This window comes from Paramisgurnus dabryanus, chromosome 9, assembly GCF_030506205.2.
Source record: "Paramisgurnus dabryanus chromosome 9, PD_genome_1.1, whole genome shotgun sequence".
NCBI lineage: Eukaryota > Metazoa > Chordata > Actinopteri > Cypriniformes > Cobitidae > Paramisgurnus > Paramisgurnus dabryanus.
Genome location: NC_133345.1, coordinates 40195684 through 40219096, shown reverse-complemented (window position 1 = coordinate 40219096; position 23413 = coordinate 40195684). Strand labels below are relative to the sequence as shown.

At 36.5% G+C, this 23413-nt stretch overlaps 1 protein-coding gene and 3 long non-coding RNA genes across 9 annotated transcripts in view; 1 reads left to right on the top strand and 3 right to left on the bottom strand.

Moving 5' to 3' along the window:
• veph1 (ventricular zone expressed PH domain-containing 1) overlaps window positions 1-3751 on the bottom strand; it is a 132406-nt gene extending 128655 nt beyond the window's left edge. The window contains exon 1 of one of the 2 annotated variants that reach the window (XM_065246633.2): window positions 3623-3751. The gene's annotated coding sequence lies outside the window, so the exon portion shown is untranslated. The remainder of the gene's footprint in view (window positions 1-3622) is intronic. The other variant, XM_073815838.1, reaches the window with a different exon arrangement.
• A 6981-nt stretch (window positions 3752-10732) lies between these two features.
• Window positions 10733-17112, bottom strand: LOC135746438 (uncharacterized). Of its 3 annotated transcripts, none has more exons than XR_010531563.2 (4): window positions 16790-17112; window positions 14793-15401; window positions 11867-12052; window positions 10733-11135 (listed from the first exon to the last, which is right to left on the bottom strand). It is a non-coding gene; the product is annotated as an uncharacterized lncRNA (long non-coding RNA). The 3 variants fall into 3 exon arrangements; XR_012337355.1 differs by having other exon boundaries at window positions 10733-11112; XR_010531562.2 differs by having other exon boundaries at window positions 10733-12052; window positions 16790-17108.
• Window positions 16226-21828, top strand: LOC135746439 (uncharacterized). Of its 3 annotated transcripts, none has more exons than XR_010531565.1 (8): window positions 16226-16341; window positions 17430-17528; window positions 17695-17820; window positions 18699-18753; window positions 19031-19099; window positions 19240-19277; window positions 21323-21376; window positions 21689-21828. It is a non-coding gene; the product is annotated as an uncharacterized lncRNA (long non-coding RNA). The 3 variants fall into 3 exon arrangements; XR_010531564.1 differs by lacking the exon at window positions 16226-16341 and adding an exon at window positions 16368-16551; XR_012337356.1 differs by lacking the exons at window positions 16226-16341; window positions 19240-19277 and adding an exon at window positions 16368-16551.
• LOC135746437 (uncharacterized) lies at window positions 17684-22547 on the bottom strand. The gene is made up of 9 exons (XR_010531561.2): window positions 22441-22547; window positions 21744-21854; window positions 21470-21542; window positions 21303-21385; window positions 21128-21202; window positions 19015-19087; window positions 18663-18762; window positions 17923-17985; window positions 17684-17807 (listed from the first exon to the last, which is right to left on the bottom strand). It is a non-coding gene; the product is annotated as an uncharacterized lncRNA (long non-coding RNA).
• Window positions 22548-23413: the final 866 nt, after the last annotated feature.

Sequence of the window (23413 nt, the reverse complement as noted above, 5' to 3'; positions counted from 1 at the left end):
CCAGACATGGTGGGAGTGGGTTTCCCTCCAGACTCATGGTCAAAGAGAGGCTTTGTGTGGCTGAGATGAGGGTGGGACCAAACTAGGACCATTCATACATTCCTCTACCATCACAATCAAAACAATGAGGCCAGCCAGATAAATGACCTTGAAATGATACCACTCACGGTCAGATGTTGCAAGCTGTAAATGTTTACAGCAAATCTCCAACCTGGCCGGAAAACTGCTTATACAACTAATGATTATACCTAACCAAATAGCATACATACTGTGGTTGTACCAAAAGACGATACTATCGACGATAGTCAGAAATATGGCCAATAGCGGGCCTTCGTGACAATAGTTCACATGTTTGCCCATTATAGTTTAAAATGATTATTATTATTATTATTATCATCATAGTTTCACATTAACATGCACATTGCGTGCTTTTTCTCACTTTGCACGAGAGAGCTTGTAACGCGTGTGGCACGGATTTCTTCTCGCATCTGAACTTGTAATGTGCGCGTTTTGAATAGCGGTGTGCGATATTTGCAGATAACAGGTAATCAAATGTGTTGCTACATCACACCCTAAAAGCGCATCAAATTGTGATATACTTGATATTATCATTTTGCACATCATTAAAACAACAACGGCAATATTATCATAAACAATTAAGGGTGTCACGATTTCGATTTTAAATCGAAATCGATCGAAATTAAGTCACAACCTCGAACTTCGAATTAAAAAATGGGATCGTCGATGCTGCCACGCCCCCATGTCACGTCCGGTCGGCTTGCCAAGCGGGGGAAAAACCTCTCAGATATTTATATTTTAAATATGAGGGATGTATTGCTACAACTCCTTGAAATGCATATCATAAACCGGATTACTACCTACTGATCTGCGTTCGGACAGAGCGCAGCTCTCTGCACGTTCGTGAGAATGAGGCGCCAAGATGCAGCGGATTATATTTTAAACAAAAAGGATAGTTTGCCTCAACTCGCATGAAACGCATAAAACTGAACAAATACGTAAGGATTACTACTTTAGTTTATGTTTAGACTTCGGACAGATGCGAGACAGAGAGAAGCGCAGCTGCTTATGACGCACTGGATTTATTTCAGATGCTAGTCGAAGACGTGCGCATTAAGTCCATGTGCGTGCAAGAAGGAATCCTCTCTCTACAAGCTCTCTCGCAAGCCCGCAAACCCCCATGCGAGGAAAAGCACGCAATGTGCATGTTAATGTGATTGTGAAACTATAATAATAATAAATATTAATGGCATAGCATTTTTTGTCTTTCAAAAAAAAAAAGTAAAAATCGAGAAGTAAATCGAATCGTGACCTTAGAATCGAAAATGTAATCGAATCGAGGATTTGGAGAATCGTGACACCCCTACAAACAATATATCTTGACTTGCACACTCCCATTCTTGGACTCTTGCTCGGACCTAACACCCGTGTCATGGACTCACTTGTACTTGTAATGTGCATGACTCGTACTCTTCCTGGCACCTGAGCTTGTAATACGTGCGGCTCTGACATTTCCTTGCACTAGGTTATTGAACAAGGTTATTTTTATGGTGCGTTCCCACAAGAAGCGAATAAAGTTAAAGCGCAAGTGATTTACATGTTAGTCAAGGCAAAGATGCGACAGACATCCTGCGGCGCGAATGACGCTGTGCGAATTGAGCATTTCGGATGTTTGACGCACGTAATGAATGATTTGCGCAAACTGCACTGCATTAACAAATCAGGAGCTTGCTCTAGTAGTGACGTGATTACAAAGTAGCAAGGGGAGGCAGAAATACGAAACAACAATGAAGGACAAAATCATCATCGCTGTATGTGGACACCCGGAGCTGTAAAACACATCTTCATACTTTTATAGAAAGAGGAACAAAACTGATCTTGCTTGGAAGAAAGTAAGGAGGTAAGTTGTAAAAAACGCTCTTTCCTCAATTTATATATATATTAATGGTCTGAGAAGTTGCTAAACTGAACTCTTGAACAAATACCTCATTGAAAATAACGAATGTTTTGGTTTCCTAGGTAATCTACATGTTGTTTATTTTGCTTGATATATAAATAAATTACTTTAAAAGGACTTTGTTGTTATTTATTCTTAGCGGAGTTTACCGGAAGTTACGTGTTTTCCATGAAAGCCACTTGTTTATGTTGTTACTGCTGAAACTGTCTATACTTGATAAAAATGTATTTATGATTTTTTTTTCAGTAATGACTATTTGATCATGGTAATAAGTAAAATTGGGTTGAGGTATGGTAATAATGTCACACTGCAAAAATTCTTAGCTTTCATTTATTTTAACCAAATCTACTTTATTCCTTAATTTTGACACTGAAACAACGGCTGAAAAGTGAAAATGTTTTTGCTGAAAAGTGGGTCACACACACGGGCATCAGAGATTTGTTATTCATTATGCATGCTGCTAAAACGTGCGCTGAACAAGAACCAGCAAGAAACTGATTTACTAAATAAGCAAATATTAAAAGCTGTAATATTTGCATGAATAGCTGGCTGCACTTCAACAGAAGATGTTAAATTATTGATCGTGTACAGTACTGCATGAAGAGTGAATGAATCCAGGACACGGTCAGATACTACAGCTGAAGTAAATACACATAATACATGCACACACATCGCAAAGAGACTTAGAGAAATGGCCTGTCTGTCATTCCTCTGCATGTATCAAGATAACTCTCACCATGTGCTACATAAAATATGTTCAGCTCTGCAATTGAAATCAATGTATGTGGGACACTATTACGGCACTTAATGCATACATACATGCGGGCTGGCGTAATCACGCAGTGGTCTAAGGTGTACCAACAGTCTTATGTAATATGCGCAGTAACACTACAACAATAATAAAAAACGATATGAATAGTGGCACATAGTGTGTCACCTGTTCTACAGTTGTTCACGTTTAATGTGTGTGTATAAGATCTAATGTGTGGTATGTGTTAAACATTACGTGTAAAAGTTCTTCGAGCGCGCGCTGTCATGACTGTTACCTAGACAACGCTCAGTGGAATGCGCGCGGAAACCTCGCGACACGAACTGCAATAAGAGCAGCATTCTTTACTGTGTCCTTCATGAGAAGATGTTATATATCACAGCCACTATAAACATAAACAGTGTCCATCGCAAAGCATGCATTGTGGTTTACATTTATCCTTAATTCATTGTACGTTGTATAGCAAAACAAATTGAATATGATACTAGTTTGATTTTCCATAAAGAAGATCACGTTTACATTTTTAACTTTGGAGAGCAGAGATATTTAAAAGAAAAATATTAATAGACTGAATCTGAAGCATTTATAATGAAAGCAGACCAAACACATATCACAAAACCTGATCCTCGTCTCGAGGGTGACTGTTGCGTTAATAAATAACAATAAAAATATATTTAAAAATCTATGCCCAGACATTCACGGTTGTCTACATAAGGATACCTTGATTTAACAGAATCAAGGCTTTATTGCAGGAACACATGGGCTCTTCACGCGCACCACTGGCTAAGTTTGCTGGGGCAAGCTGATATGAGCCAGACACATTTTTGAGCATCATGTGAGCAAAACAGCACGATCTTAAAATCCTCAAGGTCACTTACCCTTTCCGTCCAACGAATCCGTGTCTCTAGAGCTGATCTGAAACCAAAATGTCGACGATTAAATGTTATGAATAGTCCAAAGAGAGATGCACGCTCTCTTTGTCAACTTCTCCCACAGCACGATATTTTATTTACAGTCAGTCACTTATGTGCTGGTAGTAAATTTACGCCACCCTGCGATCTATGCTGGTATTACATTCAGCAACAGGTGCATTTCTGATGTACATTGGAGCGAAACAGAATTACAGCGTTGACCCTACAAGTAAAAAAATATATATTTTACTCTATTTTCTACATAAACACACCCTATTTGACACCGAATATGATTACTTGTTTTTTTTTTTATTAGGGGCTCGCGTTCAGGGTTTTAGTGGGCATTAGTGCATTGTAGTAGTTTTTATGTGAACTATTATTTTAGAAAGCCACCAAATGCCATTGTTATACAGACAATAATCTAAATACATGCTATAAGGAGCGTGATATCACTGAATTAATCTGAATTTTGGTGCAGGTAACAATAATGAAGTCTCTTGTGACAACAAATTACCGCGAGAGCAGACAGCTTCTTTAAACGTTATCGAATCTCGCGGTACTTTGATATCATACACCGAACAGTCTGCGCTGCGCAACGCCGTGTGACATTAAATACAGGTTTTTTTTGTGGCACAGTCAGTACTTCAGTGTTTAAAAAATCTCGTTGACAGTAGCGATGTTTTACCCACATTCTATAAAACATCACGTTAATAAACTTGTACTCGATTTGACAGCGGCTTAAAAAAGTTTAAGAACCACTGCCCAACAGCCAGAGGGCTCTCTCGTGCAGAAACTCAATGCACTGCAGACGAAGAATGGCTAAAGCATATGTTTATATTTTGCTGTTCTTCGAACCTTTTCAGGTATTTTGTTGATAATAAAGAATATGTGTAATGATTATGTTTGACCAGTGTTGCTTTTTCAAATGCATAACGACTCCCTACTTAAATGATGCATGTAGATGTACACATATACCTCAATGACATTGTTTTTTATTGCGTTTATTCTTTTTATATTGATTGAATATGAAAACGTTATTTAATCTGACTGAAATTTGTGTTTAATACTGATTTATTTTGTTTTCTGTTTAGTGTGTCCTGTTAAACGTGCTCAGAAACATGAAGATTACAGTTTCTACAGAGCCCAAGACTCTGAGGCTATTTTTTAATGGCATCCACTGATGCATAATCTGCTCACCTAAACAGGTAATGTATAAATATTACAAACACAATGAATTCATTTATAAATATTAATTTCATAATATTATTATATAAATATTATTAGCAATCATTATTAATAACTTGCATATTAAAATTGCATTATACATGTTCAGATGTTCTGTTAAGTTCTTTAAAGGACATGAATGGCAGATCACATAGATTATCTTTCACACTATCTATAAGCTTCATGCTATATAAATGTTTTACATAATATTTAATGCTCTTTTACCTTGATTGTTAGGGTTGTGTTCATACCAAGCATTTGATTGCTCATCTGCTTTGTAGAAAGTTGGGGCTTCCTGCTGCGATTGTCTGAAAGGTCTAAATTCTGAAAGATGAAAGCCGTGAGTCATAGGAAGTCTGTTTTAATAATGTTTATTTACAGTGTATTTTATTCTGCTTACCTGAATTGTGCAGAATTCTGCTTGATGTTTAGTCCACCTGTTGGCTGGCACTGGCGCCTGACAGTTTTCTCCATCCTTTGAATAAAGGCCACCACGAGTGGTCATGTTAACCAAATATTTTGAATCTTAGTAAGTCTGTCTACATCAAAACATTAAATAAACTGACAATGTGTTAGGTCATTTAAACACATAATTTTTCTTTTATAGGGTAAAGCCTAAATGGCAAAAACTGATCTGCACATGTTTTGCCTTTTACACAGATTTTTATGTTGCATGTTAACGCTTTAACCATTGTTTTGTTTATGTGCACATGTCTCCTTCTGTAAAAGATAAACGTCACAAATGGAAGTAAATAAAAAAGCTTGAAAAGTGTTTTTGTTAAAAGCTGATTTTTGATAGTTTTCCTCTTATCATGTGCATGTAAACATATTCAATGTCTTTGTTTAGCCTGGCTGTGTCCAGAACAGTCGTGAAATCTAATAACAACTGCAACTCCAACAGTCTAACATGATGGTTGAATTCAACACAGATAAACACACACTTTATGTCCATATAGACCACAAGATTTGAGTTCAAGCAGATTAAGAGAGTTAAGTTGATTGAGTTAAGTTGTAATTGTTTGGCTCATATTATTGTATTATAATTGATAATGGCAATTTTCTTACATCCCTTGTCTGTCAAAATGACAAACATTAAGAAAGTATAATGCAATCTTTGGTTGTAAAGCAGATTTTAAACTGATGATCTCCATTCTGTCACTAGGCCGCCATAATCCATGTGCACCAGCTGTGAAAAGTGCAGGACAAACATCTTCCTCCACCTGTGAGTCTCTTCCCACATGTAGATAAGGTAATGAATTATTTGAAAATATGCTGAATGAAAGCTTTGTTTTATTGGGGTGCATTATTTTAATTATTAAATTATTTTGCAGATGAGTCACATTTGATTTTCCATATATATGAAAAACAACTTGTTCCACATCCAATGTTTATCATACAATGTGAATTGAAGACTATGAGAACAAACACATATGTTTGAATGTAGGTAATGCAACAAATGAAAGAGGATTTAAAATGAATGCTAAATACCTTATTACTCATTGATTATTGACTTTATACTATGGTCACTTGCATTTGTTTATATGCACCATAAAATAGGACTGGGATGATAAGAGAACCATTATTTGCATTATTATTTTATATACAGTTTTAGAACTGTGTTTAAATGTTTTTATGCCAGCGGTTTTAAGACCATGACATATGATAAAACTTTTGTGAAGAATTCCTATTCCAAAATAATAATATATCCCCCTCTATATATCTGTGTTTATAAAGAAATATTTAAACTGTGTTGCATAACTATTCTTATGGAAATAAGTTAGCAAATATTAATGTTAATGAAAAGTTAATTTCTGTCACTGGTGCAAAATATCTGCCATACAGAACATGAAGAATAGCCAAAACTGTGGTATTGAACCAGACATAAAACATTGTGAGAATCTTGATGTATCACGGTGGGTTGCATCTATTATTTAGGTGGTTGACACGTCTGTTTGCATTGTTAATAACTTGATGTTAATAGTCCAATATTGATTGTGAGGATTATTAAAATTTTCCTTAATGTTCTAACATCTTTTTCCTTTCTTTTCTTCATGCAGCACTTCAGGATAAACCAGCCTGTGATCGGTTAAGATGCACAGATTCAACTCTGGCCCATTGTCATCCCAACACCTCATCTGCCCATGAGTTTCATTTAGTGTCGGTCTATTGCAAAAGTTCTTATAAACTTGAATGAGACTTTGTGTAAAGCAGGGGTTTCCAAACCTTTAATTCCACAACCTTTTAAGCCCGGGATACACTGCAGGATTTTTGCAATCCTATAAGATCATTACTAGGCATGGGCCGATTACCGGTTTCAAGGTATACCGAGGTTTAAAACAGTCAAGGTTTCAAAACCACTAAAATGTTCTGTGATACCGTCTCCAAGGTATGAGCTGTGTTTATACAAAATTCATTAAATCATGAAGTCATGTGATTGATTTGATGTTTACATTTAATATATATTACGAAAATATTATATATGTTTTGAAAGCATATTATAATTTAAAGGCTTTATTGTACCTGGCATTTGAAAATAACACATTTTAGTGTTGCAATGGCAATTCCGCAACACCGTGAAACCGTGGTATTTTTGCTAAAGGTTATCATACCGCCAGAATCTTATACCGGCCCATGCCTAATCATTACCTTATCATACTGTGTAACATCGCTTAAACTTGGGTACGACAAGCATGTGGAAGACTGTACGATGAAGAACGATAGACTGTACGATAGAGCGAATAGAAAACTATTGTAGGCTGTCTTTGGTACCAAGACCAGCAAAACGTCCGTCTTTGAACCTCTCTCACTTGTACGACATGGGACCACCGATTAAGAGCCATGATCACAGAAAACTCCATTGTTTTACACACACAACAATTTTTTTACAATGGTAATCTTACATTTGGGACATTTGGTTCTTTTTATTTTCTGAAAAGTAAATATACGGTTTTTGCTATACCAAAATAACTTATGGTATATCAAAGCCATTGCTAATAATTATTTGGGCAAGTCGTTATTCAATGCAACACTCCTTATCTTACAGTTCAGCCCACAAGTGGATTCTTAGCCACAGTTTAAAAACCCCGGTGCAAGAGGATGTTGAGTTGTAATTAAATAAAGTCACATCTAAGTCTTGTGGTTTCTCATTATATTCACAGTGTAACTCGGTTCTTTCAGGGGTTACTACGTTACAGTGCTCTTAAAGTCTCATGATCAGCTCTGGGTCTTGTGAAGTTATATAATGAGAATGTGATCAATAGCTTTGCAGTATTTTTGTAACACTGTGGCTGTAAATGTATGACCAATTATCACATAGGTTAAACATTTGATTTGAACTAGTTAATATAATTCATGCTGTGACTCTGGATTACACATGGTCAAATAAATATGTCTATTGTGTCTAATTGCAGTCAGCATTAAAGCAGGGTCACCTAAAATATTTAGCCTGTTTGCAATTGTTTTATTTATTTAGATGTATAAATGCAGTTTTTGTTTATTACAGATTAATGAAACCGTCAGAGGTGCAGTGGCTGCTGGTTATAAATGGGAATGCTTCCCAATGGGAAATTACATAATTTCCTATAATGTTTGTGCATAGCATCAGTGAGTTTGCTTTAATATTATGATGTAATGCTTAATGAAGCGTTTATTAAAGTGATGTCATAGGCGATGATGTTTGGCGTCGGGTATAGTGACATCATCATGCTCGCGTTCCATTAGACGCGTAAATATAAAGAGCGCGCGCAGAGCTGCAGTCACTCACTCATTTCTGGTTATCTGAGCGGAAGCAAAGACAATCATCGAAAGAGACGAGACGATTACAAAGCTATCAAAAGCATTGAGAGTGTGAAAGTTCCGAATTACACAAGTCTACAACCACTTCTACTGAAGAGTATTGGTGTTTGTTCACAAGTGTTTTTTGACTGCTTGTCCACTCAACTTTATCATGGCCTCATCCAGGTGGTCCCTCCATAACACCGAGGGCGGAACCGATGAGAAGAAAGGCGACCATGCGCTTCAAGTCGGCGATTGTAGCGATCGTTTCCCGGTTCTGACCATCCATCAGTCACGGGATTCATTGCTCTTCGCTGATGGAAAGTTTGTCAAGGCGTCTCTTATACAAACTCTGGACGAAAGTCCAAAAGGTAAGATGAACTCAACGTGTAAACTACATTTATGATGATCTTAGATTAAATCTCAGACTAACTACGACAGGGTTTATCCTAGTCCGAGACTAAAATGCATATCTAAATGTAAAAATGACATGACTAATCTTAACATAAAAGTGCCAGTGTTTTGTCTCAAGATGCACACCAGTATTGTTTTTTGTAAGTTATGTTTGTAAAAGCTACTTAAATGTCAGATTTTTACTAAGGCCTAGTCCTGGATTATCTACCCTGCTAAAAAACAATAGACACCATCACAGAAATCCCAGATAGCACACGTACGTCGCGGAGACGTCTGCTAAATATCGCTTCATCTTCTGTAGATCGGCTGCGAACATTGAAAAGTAAGACGTCTGCAATATCTCTGCAAGACGTCTTGGCGAAGTCTTGAAACATTCGAAATCTTTGCGAGCTGCATGCATCTTCTGGAGATCTTGAATCCGAGCAAACGCAGACGAATAAGCTGACCTCAATGCTCAACTCATTTCATTGTTTACACTTATTTCTTGTTTAATTGTATTGAACACAAACTAAAGATTAAAAAAAACAGCTGCATATAATTTGCCAGTTTTTTAAGAGTTTGGCATTTAGTTTGCATTCATAAAATATAATTTTTATATACCCTACCTCGTATCACGTGTAATTTAGAAACCTAATATATGAAATCATACACGTATGTATACTGTATGCGTTAGTCCAGTTTCACTTACATATTTTGCAGTAAGGACGAGAGGACTCCTGCATTTAAATTGCGTTTATGCTTTAAGTGCAGAATAAAACACATAAAGGTTCTCAAAGAAAGTACCTTGTGCACGAAAATAATCTCACTGGCAACATTTTAACAAATATACTGTAACCAATAATAGATAAGCAGTCTCTGCACCGTTCTCTAACAGATGTCTGTATAGATGAAGAAACCTTATACAATGTTGAAACACATTATACATGTATTAATTTGACCAGGTATTATCCAGCATCACAGCATGAATTGTTCTGAAAAGTTTGTTTACCAAATTAAATTTATGAAACCTATGTGCTGAATGTTCTTTACATCCAGAGCCTCCTACCCAATATACTGCAAAGCTATGACATTTACCACCTGTTCATTTAATCACTACACAAGACCCAGAGCTGGTCATGACACTTTACATTTTAGACTTTGCATGTTCTACATAAAGAAGGAATTCTTTAAAAATGAATGAATTTATAATAAACCTAAAAATTAATGCATTAAAAAAACTGTGATGCAGTAAGTGCTGAAAGTACCATGTGACACTGTGCATATAATCACAAATATTGGAGACTGTTACACAAGACTTTGATGCGACTTTAATTACAATACAACATTCAGTACACCAGGGGATTTTAAACTGTGGGTCAGGAGGACCCACTTGTCGTTCACACAGTAGGTTAAGGTGTGTTGCACACCTTAATGATGCAACAACAGTTTGGCCAATTAATAATTAACAATGACAATGGTTTTGAAAGAATATACCATAAAATTTTTGGTATTGCAAATAAACTTATATTTACTTTTCAGTGGTTCTCAACGTTATTCCTCGAGGCCCACTGCCCTGCACATTTTGTATGTCTCTCTTATTTAACACACCTGATTCAAATCATCAGCTCATTAGAAGAGATCTCAATGAACTGAACTGAATCTGTCAGATAAAAGAGACATACAAAATGTGCAGAGCAATGGGCCTCGAGGAATAACGTTAAGAACCACTGCTTTACATTATGAAATATTATGAAAATAAAATGACTCCACTGAAAGAGAACAAATGTGTTTTACCCCATTAAAAAAATTTATATTTAAAAATATTTTAGTGGGTCTAGAATAGATTATACTTGTCTAATAGGTTTTAAAATGAAAAGTTTGGAAACCCCAGCTTTACACAATACTAGTCTCAAAGTAAAGTTAATATTAAGTTGTAATATAACTGAAATAGCATTTGCAATTGACAGACATTAAATTAAATTGATGGCAGATGAGGTGTGGGGATGATGCTGGGCCAGAGTTGAATCTGTGCATCTTAGTAGATCAGGGTGGTTCATCCTTAAGAGCTGCATAAAAAAAGAGAAAGGATCTAAAAAGAAAAAGAAAAAAATATTTCTCTCAAATCAACATTGGACTATCAACCCCAAATTAATAATAATGCAATTACATGCAAACAAACCTGTCAACCGTCAATATATAACAGATACTACACACCTGTGTCCAATACATCAAGATTCTCACAACATTTTAGGGCTAGCTTAATACCACAGTTCTGGCTATTCTTCATATTCAGTGTGGTGGTTAATTTGCAACTGTGACAAAAATGAACTTTTCATTAACATTGCCATTTGTTAACTTAAGCTGACTTCCAAGAGCACAGTTATCTAACACAGTAAGTGTTTTTTAACATTAAATATAGATTTCTTTTTTTCCTTTTTTTTGAGAGATACAAAGGACAAATTTCTCTGCTTGCTGCCTTCATCCGCTTGACCAATCAATGGTTGTGTTAAAAACATGGGAGGATAATCAGGTGGTGACAATTATGTGAAATATTGTGCAGTGTTACAGACAACTCGGATTTCTGATGTTATGTCATTAAATATCCTACCTCTGACCTCAATGCATTCCAGTCAATCACATATCACATTTGCGTGTTTACCACATAATGAGACGCCAGGAGAAGTTTGTGCTCTTGTGCCAATTATGGCAGAAAACGGTTACTGGATAATTTAACATTCATGTTCATAAATATTATGTGCTGTAAAAATAGTTTAAAGTTTGTTTGCGGTTCATGTAAGGCTGTGAAAGGCTAGCCACCACCTTGTCTGCAATGTCAAATGACGCATCTCGTTGAGGTCGTTGTTGATCGATCTGTCCCAAGTTGAGAGGTCGGATTCTCAACTTTGTTTACTGTTCCAGACTTCTTATGGGTTTGAGGTCAATAATATCAAACATCCAAGTTGTCTCGAACACAGCATTAGTTCACAGACTCCAGTTCAGTTCTATCTGTAACAAAAGAACGCAATGAGAACATTATCACATCAGACAAAGTATTTCATTTATATAAATTGCACCCAAAGAAAAACCAAAATATTAAAAACATGAAAGATCAAAATCTTCATTTAAACCCAAAGGACTAGCCTGGTAATACCATTCTCTGCTACTTTGCTTGAGCGGAAGTACGAAGTCTGACGTAGTCAGGCTTAACGGGGACATGGTCTTTAAATAAAACACCCAAAATGACTCTCTTTGTAAGAGTTTTCACTATCTCCACCACAGTAAGAATTCATTTCTTTCTCAATACTTAAACATTAAAGGTCACGTTTTTCCTGATCGCATATTTCAAACTTTAGGTAGTGTGTAATGTTGCTGTAATAGCATAAATAATACCTGTAAATGATAAAGCTCAAAGTTCACTGCCAGCCAGGCGATGTATTATCTTTAAGAGAATTCCCCTTTCAATACAGCGAACGGCCGGTTTGGACTACAGCCCTTTACTTCCCGGTTGAATGATATCAAAGCAAGTGTGTTTGACTAAACTCCGCTCTGGCTAAGCTAAGCTGCTGTCAAATCACAACACACTAAACCAGTGGTTTTCAATTTGTCCTAGGGGACCCACAGCTCTGCATATTTTGTTTGTCTCCCTTAACTGACACACCCAGTTTTGTTCATGGATCTGTCCCTTAATGCGCTGATCATCTGAATCAGGTGTGTTAGATAAGGGAGACATGCAAAATGTGCAGGGCAGTGGGTCCCCTAGGACAGTGGTTCTCAACTCCAGTCCTCGGGACCCGCTGCTCTGCATATTGTGCATGTCTCCCTTATTTAGCACACCTGATTCAGATCATCAGCTCGTTAGGATTCCATGAACTGAACTGAGTCTGTCAGATAAAAGAGACATACAAAATGTGTAGAGCAGTGGGTCCCGAGGACTGGAGTTGAGAACCACTGCCCTAGGACAAGATTGAAAACCACTGCACTAAACAAGCTACACAATCAGAACTCGTTACGTATTTCTGAAGGAGGGACTTCATAGGACAAAGAAGACACCAGCCTGTTTTTAGGACAGTGAAAGCACTATATAGATAAGTATATTGTGTGAAAAATACCGCATGTGAAACATGAACACATGTTATATTGCGCACTGTAAACACAACCAAAGCCTCAAAAACACAGGAAAAACGGGACCATTAAAGTTGTTCAGTATTATGGTTGTAATCAATAAAATGACAGGCAATTTTATTTAAAGATCATATCCCCTTTGGGTTTAAATGCAGATTTTAATCTTTCATGCCATGAAGGCAATAACACCCAAACATCTGTCCTTGTATTGTTTGATTAGAAAAACAGGTCTAAGCACCTAAAGCTGGGAGAGCATGGTGAGGGCGTTGATTGAACTAGATCCATTGACCCCTCATTGATCTCATAGACTATGTTTACACTGTCAGTTTAAATCTGATTTTTGTGTATATCCAATTTGAATGACTGACTGTACACACTGTGTATAACAACTATTTGTGTTTGATTTGTGTGACCTGAGGCGCATTATCTTGTATCCAAAATAGCTGCATTGGTTTATAGTTCATGCAGCTACAACCAGTTGTCATAAATGAAAAATAAAATAATGTATTTTTATCCATTTCATCCGAGAAATCATTTGGTAATTAAAATAATGTACCTTAAAAAAAACTTTCATTTGTAAGACTGCATTAATTACTTTATGTGGGAAGAGACTCATAGGTGGAGGCAGAAGTTTGGTCTACACTTTCCATAGCTGGTGCACAGGGATTGTGGTAGGCTAGTGACACAATTTAAGAAGACTGGTTCAAAATCTGCTTTACAACCAGAGGTTGAATTAAACTTTCTTATTGGCTGTCATTTTGACAGATAATGGTGTAACAAATCTGTCATAATCAATCAGGACTAAAATATCAACAAAAGACTTAGAAAATGAACAAAACCAACTATCTGAATCAGTTTGAACTCTAACCTTGAGGTCTGGATAGACAAAGTGAGTGTTTATCTGTGTAAAAGTTGAAGACTGATGCAGTTGTCATTAAGGCTGATTTAGTCAGACCTACCCCAATGCCTCTACACAGTAGGCTATGTGCCACTTTTCATTTACACGTTTGCGTCGTTGTTCGCATCGATGTGCATTTACACATGCAGAACGCTAGTAGCCAATGTCCATAGGCATTTACCAATGTAAAATACAATATCAAGGCAAAAGCTGAAAAAATAAAAAGCGGCAGAAAAAACCCTTGTTGGGGGCCAATCACACCAAATGCTTTTTAAAGATGTGGAAACGCAAGGTGCACCTTGATTTGGTCACTTTATAAAAAGCAGTGCAGCTTTTTATATTGCAGGGCAACCACCGAGGCTGCTGTCCTGTCAATCAAATGTTGAAGCGTGAGCGCTCTTTTGCTGTTAACTGTCATATAAGCAGAAACTTTAAAAAGAGGATGCTTGCACTGACTTTGAACGAAGGTGAGAGGTGCATAAACACACAGGAGACAGTAAGTGACTGAAGTACGGTTGTTTCAAATAACTGTAAACATCGGTCCCTACAACGAAAGGCCCGCCTCTCCCCATATTCAATTGGACAAAGGAAAGACACAAATGACGTCGGGTGCTTTTCCGCTCTTAGCGCTCCTTAAAAAATGCATGTTGCAGGAGAGGGCAAAAGGCATTCAGTGCGCATAAACCGCGCACATAACGCTCAATGCTGCAGTTAAAAAAGATTTACCTCATAGTAAAGACCACTGGATCTGCAGCGTAATGATGGTCTTCAGAAGGCCTCTCATGGTGGCCTTGATTCAGAGGTTTGAGAAGACTACCAAGCACCAGAGCCAGCTAACAGGTGGACCAAACATCAAGCCAGAATTCTGCATGAGTCAGGTAAGCAGAATAAAAGACACTGTAAATAAACAATAATAAAAGATGGTCATTAATGACTTTCATATTCATGTTAATGCTTTGAAAATTATCTTATTTCTTTCAGAATCTTTTGATAATATTGCCAAATGCAACAAATGGAAAAAAGCATGCTTTATGACAACCTCAGCAGCAGAACCCATGACTTTCTCCTGGGTAGACGAGAAAAAAAAGTTTGGTATCAACACCCATCTAACAATTAAGGTAAAAGATAAAGTTTTATGATCCCTGCATTCAGGTTAGAGTATGGGGTAAGTTGACCGTTCTATGGGTGTTTCTCAAATGCAAGGTTGCATCCTATGGAGGCCATTAGACCTGTCCTTCTGAGATTTCGAGGTTAGAAAAAAGCCAGAATGAGATGGTTTAGTTTGAAGTCCAAGGCAACGTCATGGTTTCCGCCCCAGTGGTCATGGCATGAAAACTTTAAAGAGAGAAGTTGAAAATTAGCAATGCATCACCAAAAAAAATCCAATACTGTACAGTGAATAAAAGTCATGTATCAACTGTCTTTACAACATGGACAGTTGAACATTTTGTAATAAAAAAAAAGAGAAAACAAGCAGATTGAGATGTTCCTCGACGATGCTTGATGACGTGGCAGCCGAGACTTTTTTTTATTAAACAATATTCATGTACAAACAATAAGGCAATAATAATAGTTGTTAACATTAAACAACAATACACATACACAAAAATTATATATATATATATATATATATATATATATATATATATATATATATATATATATATATATATATATATAAATTAAATAATAATTAAATGCAAAATAATAAAAAAAATAATAATAATAATAAGGGGCTAGGGTTTTTCTTCTAAATCATATTCACATATTATGGACAAAAGACTAGTTGCATTTTTCTTCTTAATTGCTTTAAGGGCTTTTATAAATGAAACAAATTCAGCATGAAATGCATAAAACGTGTCAGCCGAGACATGCAGCCTTCTAGGACGGAGCATTTTTCAAAAAAAAAAAAAAAAAAAAAAGGACGGATCATTATTTATTTTTATTTTATATATGTATAATGTACCCCCTGACTGAACTTGTATTTCTTATTATTTAAAAAAATATAAAAAATAATTTTAAAAGGACGCAGCTGTGCGGTTGAGAAACGACCGGAAACGACTTATATGTCGCAAGGCCATCACGTGACCACAATATTTACCAGAAGACCGTTATTTGCTCGATTACCCTTAACTTTTTTGTCGCAAATAACATCATTAATAACCTGTAAATAATCAAATTTGTACACATTCCTCTTCACTTTGTAATAGTATGTTTTTGGTTTAATAGTCTGCTTTTAGTTAGTTTTTCTGTCAGTTTGATCGTCAAAATCTTGGTAAGTATAGCTTGTCATTACTGGGTTTTAATTGTTAGAAATACGAATTAAAGAACAGATATAACTAATATAACTGAGACAATTAATAAATACAATTATCGAACCACTCCAATAGAACAACGTTAACGGTTTTGAGTGGTTTAAGGTCTGACTGACAGTAACGTTATCCGTATAAGGGCCATTTTAACGTAACGTTACAGGGCGGGAAAGGTTTGAGACATTTAATAACTCTATTAAACTGGCTGGTTTATCCCCACCAATGCGTAACATATAAAGTTAACGTTACAACGTGGCTTCGGGACTTCGCAGCGGCCAGAATAGCATTGTATTGCTAAACGTTAATAAGCTTTTAATCGCGTATAGAACGCGATAATTAAGACGATAATTCTGTAGGTCGACTAACTTACATGCATGCATAACATATTTTCTGTTTAAATGGTTAACTTACCACACTGAAACTCCGTCACTGAAGCACTGTTGCTTCACCCGTTGGAACATCCTACTAGTTTAAGGAGTTAAAAATCGAGATGGAAAAGAACAAAAAATCGTTCTGTGATCGTTCGACACGACACCCAGAAGCTGCAAAAACCGATTGAGGTTACACTCTACTGAATTAACGCAACGTTGAGTGCAGGCAGCCCACACATCTTTCAGATGTGTTCGACTTCATGCTGATCTACGCGCAAACCGATCGTGACATCAAGTACCGCGAGTTCAAACCTTTTCCGGGGCTTTCCCAAAACTCTCGCGGTACTTTGATGTCATACCACGTGCTGTCTGCGCATCTCGGTGTTAAGTCAAACACACCTGAATGTATTTGTTGGCTGCACTCCCTTGCGCTCAGTGATGTAGGTGTAACGAAATAAATGTATTAAATTGATATTATATAAATAAATATTGTTATAAAAATCTTTATACAATGATTAGCTGTCATTAATAAATTAATCTTTGATTTGAAACATCAGTATACGTAAATTTCCCTCTCAAGTTATGAAATGCCTAAATAAGATCAAAATGGTGAAAATACAACAATGTATATTTGACCAATTTAGCATTTATTAACTTTTGCCTTTTTGAATTGAATTCAGAAAGTTATCTACAGCCACACATCCACTGTATACCAAGTTATGATGATCAATTATGAGAATGCAAAAGGATTGATAGATCAGTAAACAAACAACAAAAAGGTAATGTCTTAATAGATTTCTGCTTTTGTTACTTATTCATGTATTTGAATTACATAATTCAAAATCAAACATTAATAATTATAGGGTTTCAACTTGTTGCAGCTTTACAAAAAATGTAGAATTTGTAGGAGCATGGACAACTGAGTAACAAAGTCATATTATGCAGATGGGTGCTCATGGTGGCCTCCGAATAAATACATGGACAGGCTGCTAAAGAGGGTCAGGATGATGGAGATGCAAGAGTCAAAGACAGCACGGACCAAACACCAGGCCAGAATTCTGCATGAGTCAGGTAAGCAGAATCAGTTACACTGTATTAAATTATTAATTAATAGACAGTACAATTAATAACACATTTTTCATAGCTGTAAAAAACAAAAGAATGAAACAGTACCTGCATTTTAGTTTCCAGCCTTTTTCACAAAGTTGCCGACAACTGGAGGAATGTCCCAAATTGCTGAAAAAAGAAATTCAGTAAGTCCTTATAAAAGAGACAGTTTAAAAAGTAAAACGGCTTCATTTAACTTCAAAAATACCCCTAAATCCTTAAAGAACACGCCCTTATTTTGGGAATTTAGCTTATTCACCGTATCCCCCAGAGTTAGATAAGTCCATACATACCTTTCTCATCCCTGTGCGTGCTGTAACTTTGTCTGATGCAGCCCCCGCTAGCTTAGCTTAGCACAAAGACTGGAAGTGAATGGCTCCAGCTAGCATACTGCTTCCAAACATGACAAAATAACGCAAAAAATTTCCTATTTATGTGTTGTGATTTGTATAGTCAAATTCACTACCAGTCTTTTGTTCTAAGCTAAGCTAGCAGGGGCTGCGTCAGACAGAGTTACAGCACGCACTGATATGAGAATGGTATGTATGGACTTATCTAACTCTGGGGGATACTGCGAATAAGCTAAATTCCAAAAATGTGGGTGTGTTCCTTTAAAAATCAGCACCCCTAGTTAATCTGGATGCTAAAACCTAAGGCAGGTCCAAGCCTAGGATTTAGTGTGTTTATTTGTAAATGTAAAAAATGCAGCTAACCATTCCCAGATCCAGTGGGCAGGTTAAAGAGTATTTTTTAATATGAGAAAGAAACCAGAAACACATTTTTAATGGCATTTAAAGACAACATACCACTTCATAAAACTAAATTTTCTGTTTAATCCATAGATTGAGTAATTTTCACTCTAGAGACCCTGGGGTGACCACCAAGGACGAATGCAAAGTAAGTGACCTACAAAACAAAAAACATTAATATTTTACGACTGTTTCGAGATAAGTACTCTGCATATCTATAGCAATATGCAGATTCTTGAGTAAAATTTCTCTCAGACAATATAGACTCAGATGGCTTCATGGTTGACCATACTGTATTTGTAGTTTAACAATTTCTATCATGTTAAAGTTCTCACACAAAAATTGCTAGTCTAAGAATTCTACAAGAAACCTTGTTCCCCACAAAGGCTTGATGGGTTGTGCATCTTACCGGCTTCCATTTACAGCTCCAGTGAGTGTCTCTAAGGTAGATCCTAATGCAGATGGATGGAATGTTGATCCGCCTAACATGCAAGGTAAAAGAGCATTTGATAGCATAGTGGATAAACAAATAGCTTTTTTTCATTTTCACAGCATTTTCAAAAACCACATAACACTTGCTATTACATTGATATATATATCATAACAATGTCTAACTCTGATCCATACAAAACAGATTTTCTGTACCGAGAACTTTGGATGACCATCAAGACAGTAAGTTTTCAAAAATCTGACCTCAATTTTAGTAACCATTTAAGGATTGTTTTTCTTTTAGTTTATTTAAATAATACCCTAAAGTCCTCCGTTCATCTTCGGAAACACAGTTTAAGATATTTTAGATGTAGTCCGAGAGCTTGCTGACCCTCCATTAAAACTGTATGTACGATATACTGTTCATGTCCAGTTAGGTAATAAAAACATCATCAAAGTAGTTCATGTGACATCAGTGGGTCAGTTACAATTTGTTGAAGCATCAAAAATACATTTAGGTCCAAAAATTATGACTTTATTCGGCATTGTCTTCTCTTTCGGGTCTGTTGTGAAGCGTGTGCATGACACTGCTGCCGTACGACGCTGCTGGCGTGTTATCTGGTGCACCCAAGCTTTTTTTTTCGTTTACAGTCTGAGGGAGACGCTGTAAACAAAACAATCTTCGCAAACATGTCTGAGGATAACACGTCAGCAGCGCCACTGTGCACGCGCATTCGCAACAGACCCGGAAGAGAAGACAATGCTGAATAAATCGTTATTTTTGGACCAAAATGTATTAATGATGCTTCAACAAATTCTAACTGACCCACTGATGTCACATGGACTACTTTGATGATGTTTTAATTAACTTTCTGGAAATGAGACAGTATACAGCACATACATTTTTTGGAGGGTCAGAAAGCTCTCGGACTAAATCTAAAACATCTTAAACTGTGTTCCGAAGATGAACGGAGGTCTTACAAGTTTGGAACAACATGAGGGTGAGTCATTAATTACATTATTTTCATTTTTGGGTGAACTATCCCTTTAAATGGAAAACACCACCGCTTTCCAAAATGTTACTATGTTTTTACTTTAGACGAATTTATACTTACCCATCTTTTTGCAAAGCGTGCACTTAATCTTTGTACAGCGCGTTGTGAATGTGTTAGCATTTAGCCTAGCCCCATTCATTCCTTAGGATCCAAACAGGGATGAATTTAGAAGCCACCCAACCCGTTTTCCCTATTTAAAGACTGTTACATAAGTAGTTACACGAGTAAGTATGGTGGCACAAAATAAAATGTGGCAATTTTTTAAGCGGATAAAAATGAGAACTATATTGTATGGCAAAAGAGCACTAAGTTTGCAGCACTTCGACCTCGGCGCACAGTAACATCATCACTCCTGATTATTCCACCTCTCACTCAAACTTAAAAGAGGGGGAGTTGTCAGGAGTGATGATGTTACTGCGCGCCGAGGAATGAATGGGGCTAGGCTAAATGCTAACACATTCACGACGCGCTGTACAAATATTAAGTGCATGCATTGATGAAAAATAGGGATGTATTAATTTATCTAAGTTGAGGTAAGAACATAGTAAAATATTGAAAAACTGTGGTGTTTTCCTTTAAAAGCAGCACTCCTATTTATTTTAAGTGCTAAAAATATTTGCCACAGACAGTTTAAGGCCTTATGCTGCATTCACACCGCCAACAACCTAGTCACTGTGTGTCAGCCATTTCTTTTAATGAGTTTATCAGAAGGCGTTCCCAATTCTGGTTGTCCTAGTAAAAACTACAAACAAATGAGTAACAATCCTCTCAGTAAATGACAAAAGAGTGATGACATGAACTTCACTGCTTCATTCTCATTGGTAGTTTCTCCCAAAAGTCCTTCATCAAGTTGAACTTTACTCAAAGTTGTGGCATAGCTGGACATGCCCACTTCCTGTTGTCAATGGTCACAGTTGCTCATGTTGCTGAATGGGGCAAAGCTTCCATTGGAATTAACGAGATTGTGTTGCTAGTCGCTGGTGGTGTACAAGCAGCATTAGTGTGTGTGTCTTTAAAAATATATCAAATGCAAATTACCTGATCTAACATTCCCAGCTACAGAGGGCATCCTTTTTTCAGTCCCTAATGCAGATGGTTGGAGTGTTGATCCACCTAACATGAGGGGTAAAAGAGCGTTTGTTAGCATAATGAGAAAGAAAACAGAAACACATTATTAGTGGCATTTAAACACATTAACACTTGTTTATACTACATTTTATGTTCAATCCATAGAGCACTCGTTTTGAGTCCTGAAACCCTGGGGTGACCACCGTGAACAAATACAGAGTAAGTTACCTAAAAAACACAATAATAATATTTATTTATAAAAAGTTCTTATAAAAAAGCATCATCATTTACTCAGATGAAGTGTTACCTTACCAACATGTTCAAGGAAGGTGCAGGTCTGATGATCCATCTAACATTGTACCAGTAAATTTATACTTGGTTACATCTGAAACAGACAAATGCAGTTATAAGAATTTTACCTAAACTACACACCTATTTGATTCTTAAGTTTAAATAAATCAAAATAATGCATTTAATAGTAAAAGCATTTTAAAAGCTACACTCCTAATTCATTTATCTTTGCTATTGCAGCTGCAAAAAGGCAGTCTTGACGGTACTAGGATGAATGCAAATAAAGACTAACCACCTGACTTCAGAGGTCCAGTCTCTTGTGGGAAGCAGGTGTTTGTTACCCCAAATACGGATGAAGAGTGACGAAGAGGATGATGATTTTTTTTCTCAAACATCTGCTGAAGATCTTGACAGGCGGGAGACAAAATTAACAGACTGAGGGTTTATACAAAGAATCTTACTCAGCCAATATTAAAGATAAGATATTTTTACAAAATGTTCTTTTCATTGTTTAGGATGATTTTATGTAGAAAACAGTACATCACAAAAAAGACTTTAGCTGTGTTTTCACAGGCAGAGCCTTACACACACACTAACCACAATTATAAACGCAACACTAACACAGATTTAGACAGATTTGTGAATAATATTTGAGAGAAATAGGCCTTTTGGGGACATAGAAAATATTTAAGTTCAGCTCATGAAATGAAAAATGGGGGCAAAAACAAATATTAAAAAGTGCAATACAAATATCAACCATAATACTGATCGTTTAAAAAAAGTAAGCCACTATATCTTTCTAGAATCTTACACAAGACTCGTGTAACTCGTGTACTCGTGTTACATGAACGATCAAAATAAATTAACGTCAGACAGGTGGGCGAAATATCAATATTAAAGCATGAAAAACTGTTATCAACCCAATTTCAAGGTATTATTGAAATGATCCCACACCAAACAGTTTATTATTTAAATGCATTATTACTACATACCTTAAGCAAATGTTCCACGCCTTTCTTCTTCATGGCATTGCGAGGTCAAGCGGATGTTGTTATGTAGAATCACGACCTTGACGTAAAGACGCACATCCGTAATTTATTTAACAATAACAACACTTTCGGGTAATTTTATCTTCTAGATCCTAATTAAAGCTATATAGAAAGAACAGCCTTTCACGATTATTTCCTGGTAATTTTTTGAAATGTTTTATTTTAGAATGGAGATTAATAAAGCAGACGCGGAAAGGTTTTGATTATTTTAAATATGTTATGTTTATATGTTGTTGTTTTCGCATACTGTCATGTAAAAAATATATTTAAAGATAAATGAATGAAAGTTTTCATTGTTTAATTTGAATAAATGTGTTTTATAAAATCAATAACTGCTTTAAGATCAATTGAAAATGGTGTTTTAATTACTTAATATCGATGACACAGCATGCATGTGTAGATGTGTGTAGAAATAATTTGCTGTAGTTTTGGGCAATTCAATTTGTTAATGAGGGATCTTGTAATCTTACAAACATCTGGGAAAGAGCGGCTTACCGTCTTTCTAAGCTCTTCTAAAGATCTGGGAAAGAGCGGCTCGGCATCTTTTAAAGCTCTTCTAAACATCTGGAAAAGAGCGGCTCCGCATCTTTTAAAGCTCTTCTAAAGATCTGTGAAAGAGCGTCTTGCCGTTCTAACATCTTGTAAAGATCTGGGAAACGGCGGCTCGCCATCGTTCTAAATAACATACATCTTGTAAAGATCTGCTGGGTGTCTTGCAAACAGCTGGGTCGGACGTCTCGGCGACGCCTTCCAGATGAGCAAACGCCCTATATAATACGTCTTCCAGACGAAAAAGAAGACATCGCGCAGACATCTCCGCGACGTACGTGTGCTATCTGGGATTCAATTGGTTTTATTGGGACTTGTATTGGTTCTAATGGAATATGGCCCAAAACACTACAGTGTAGTGGTTTTA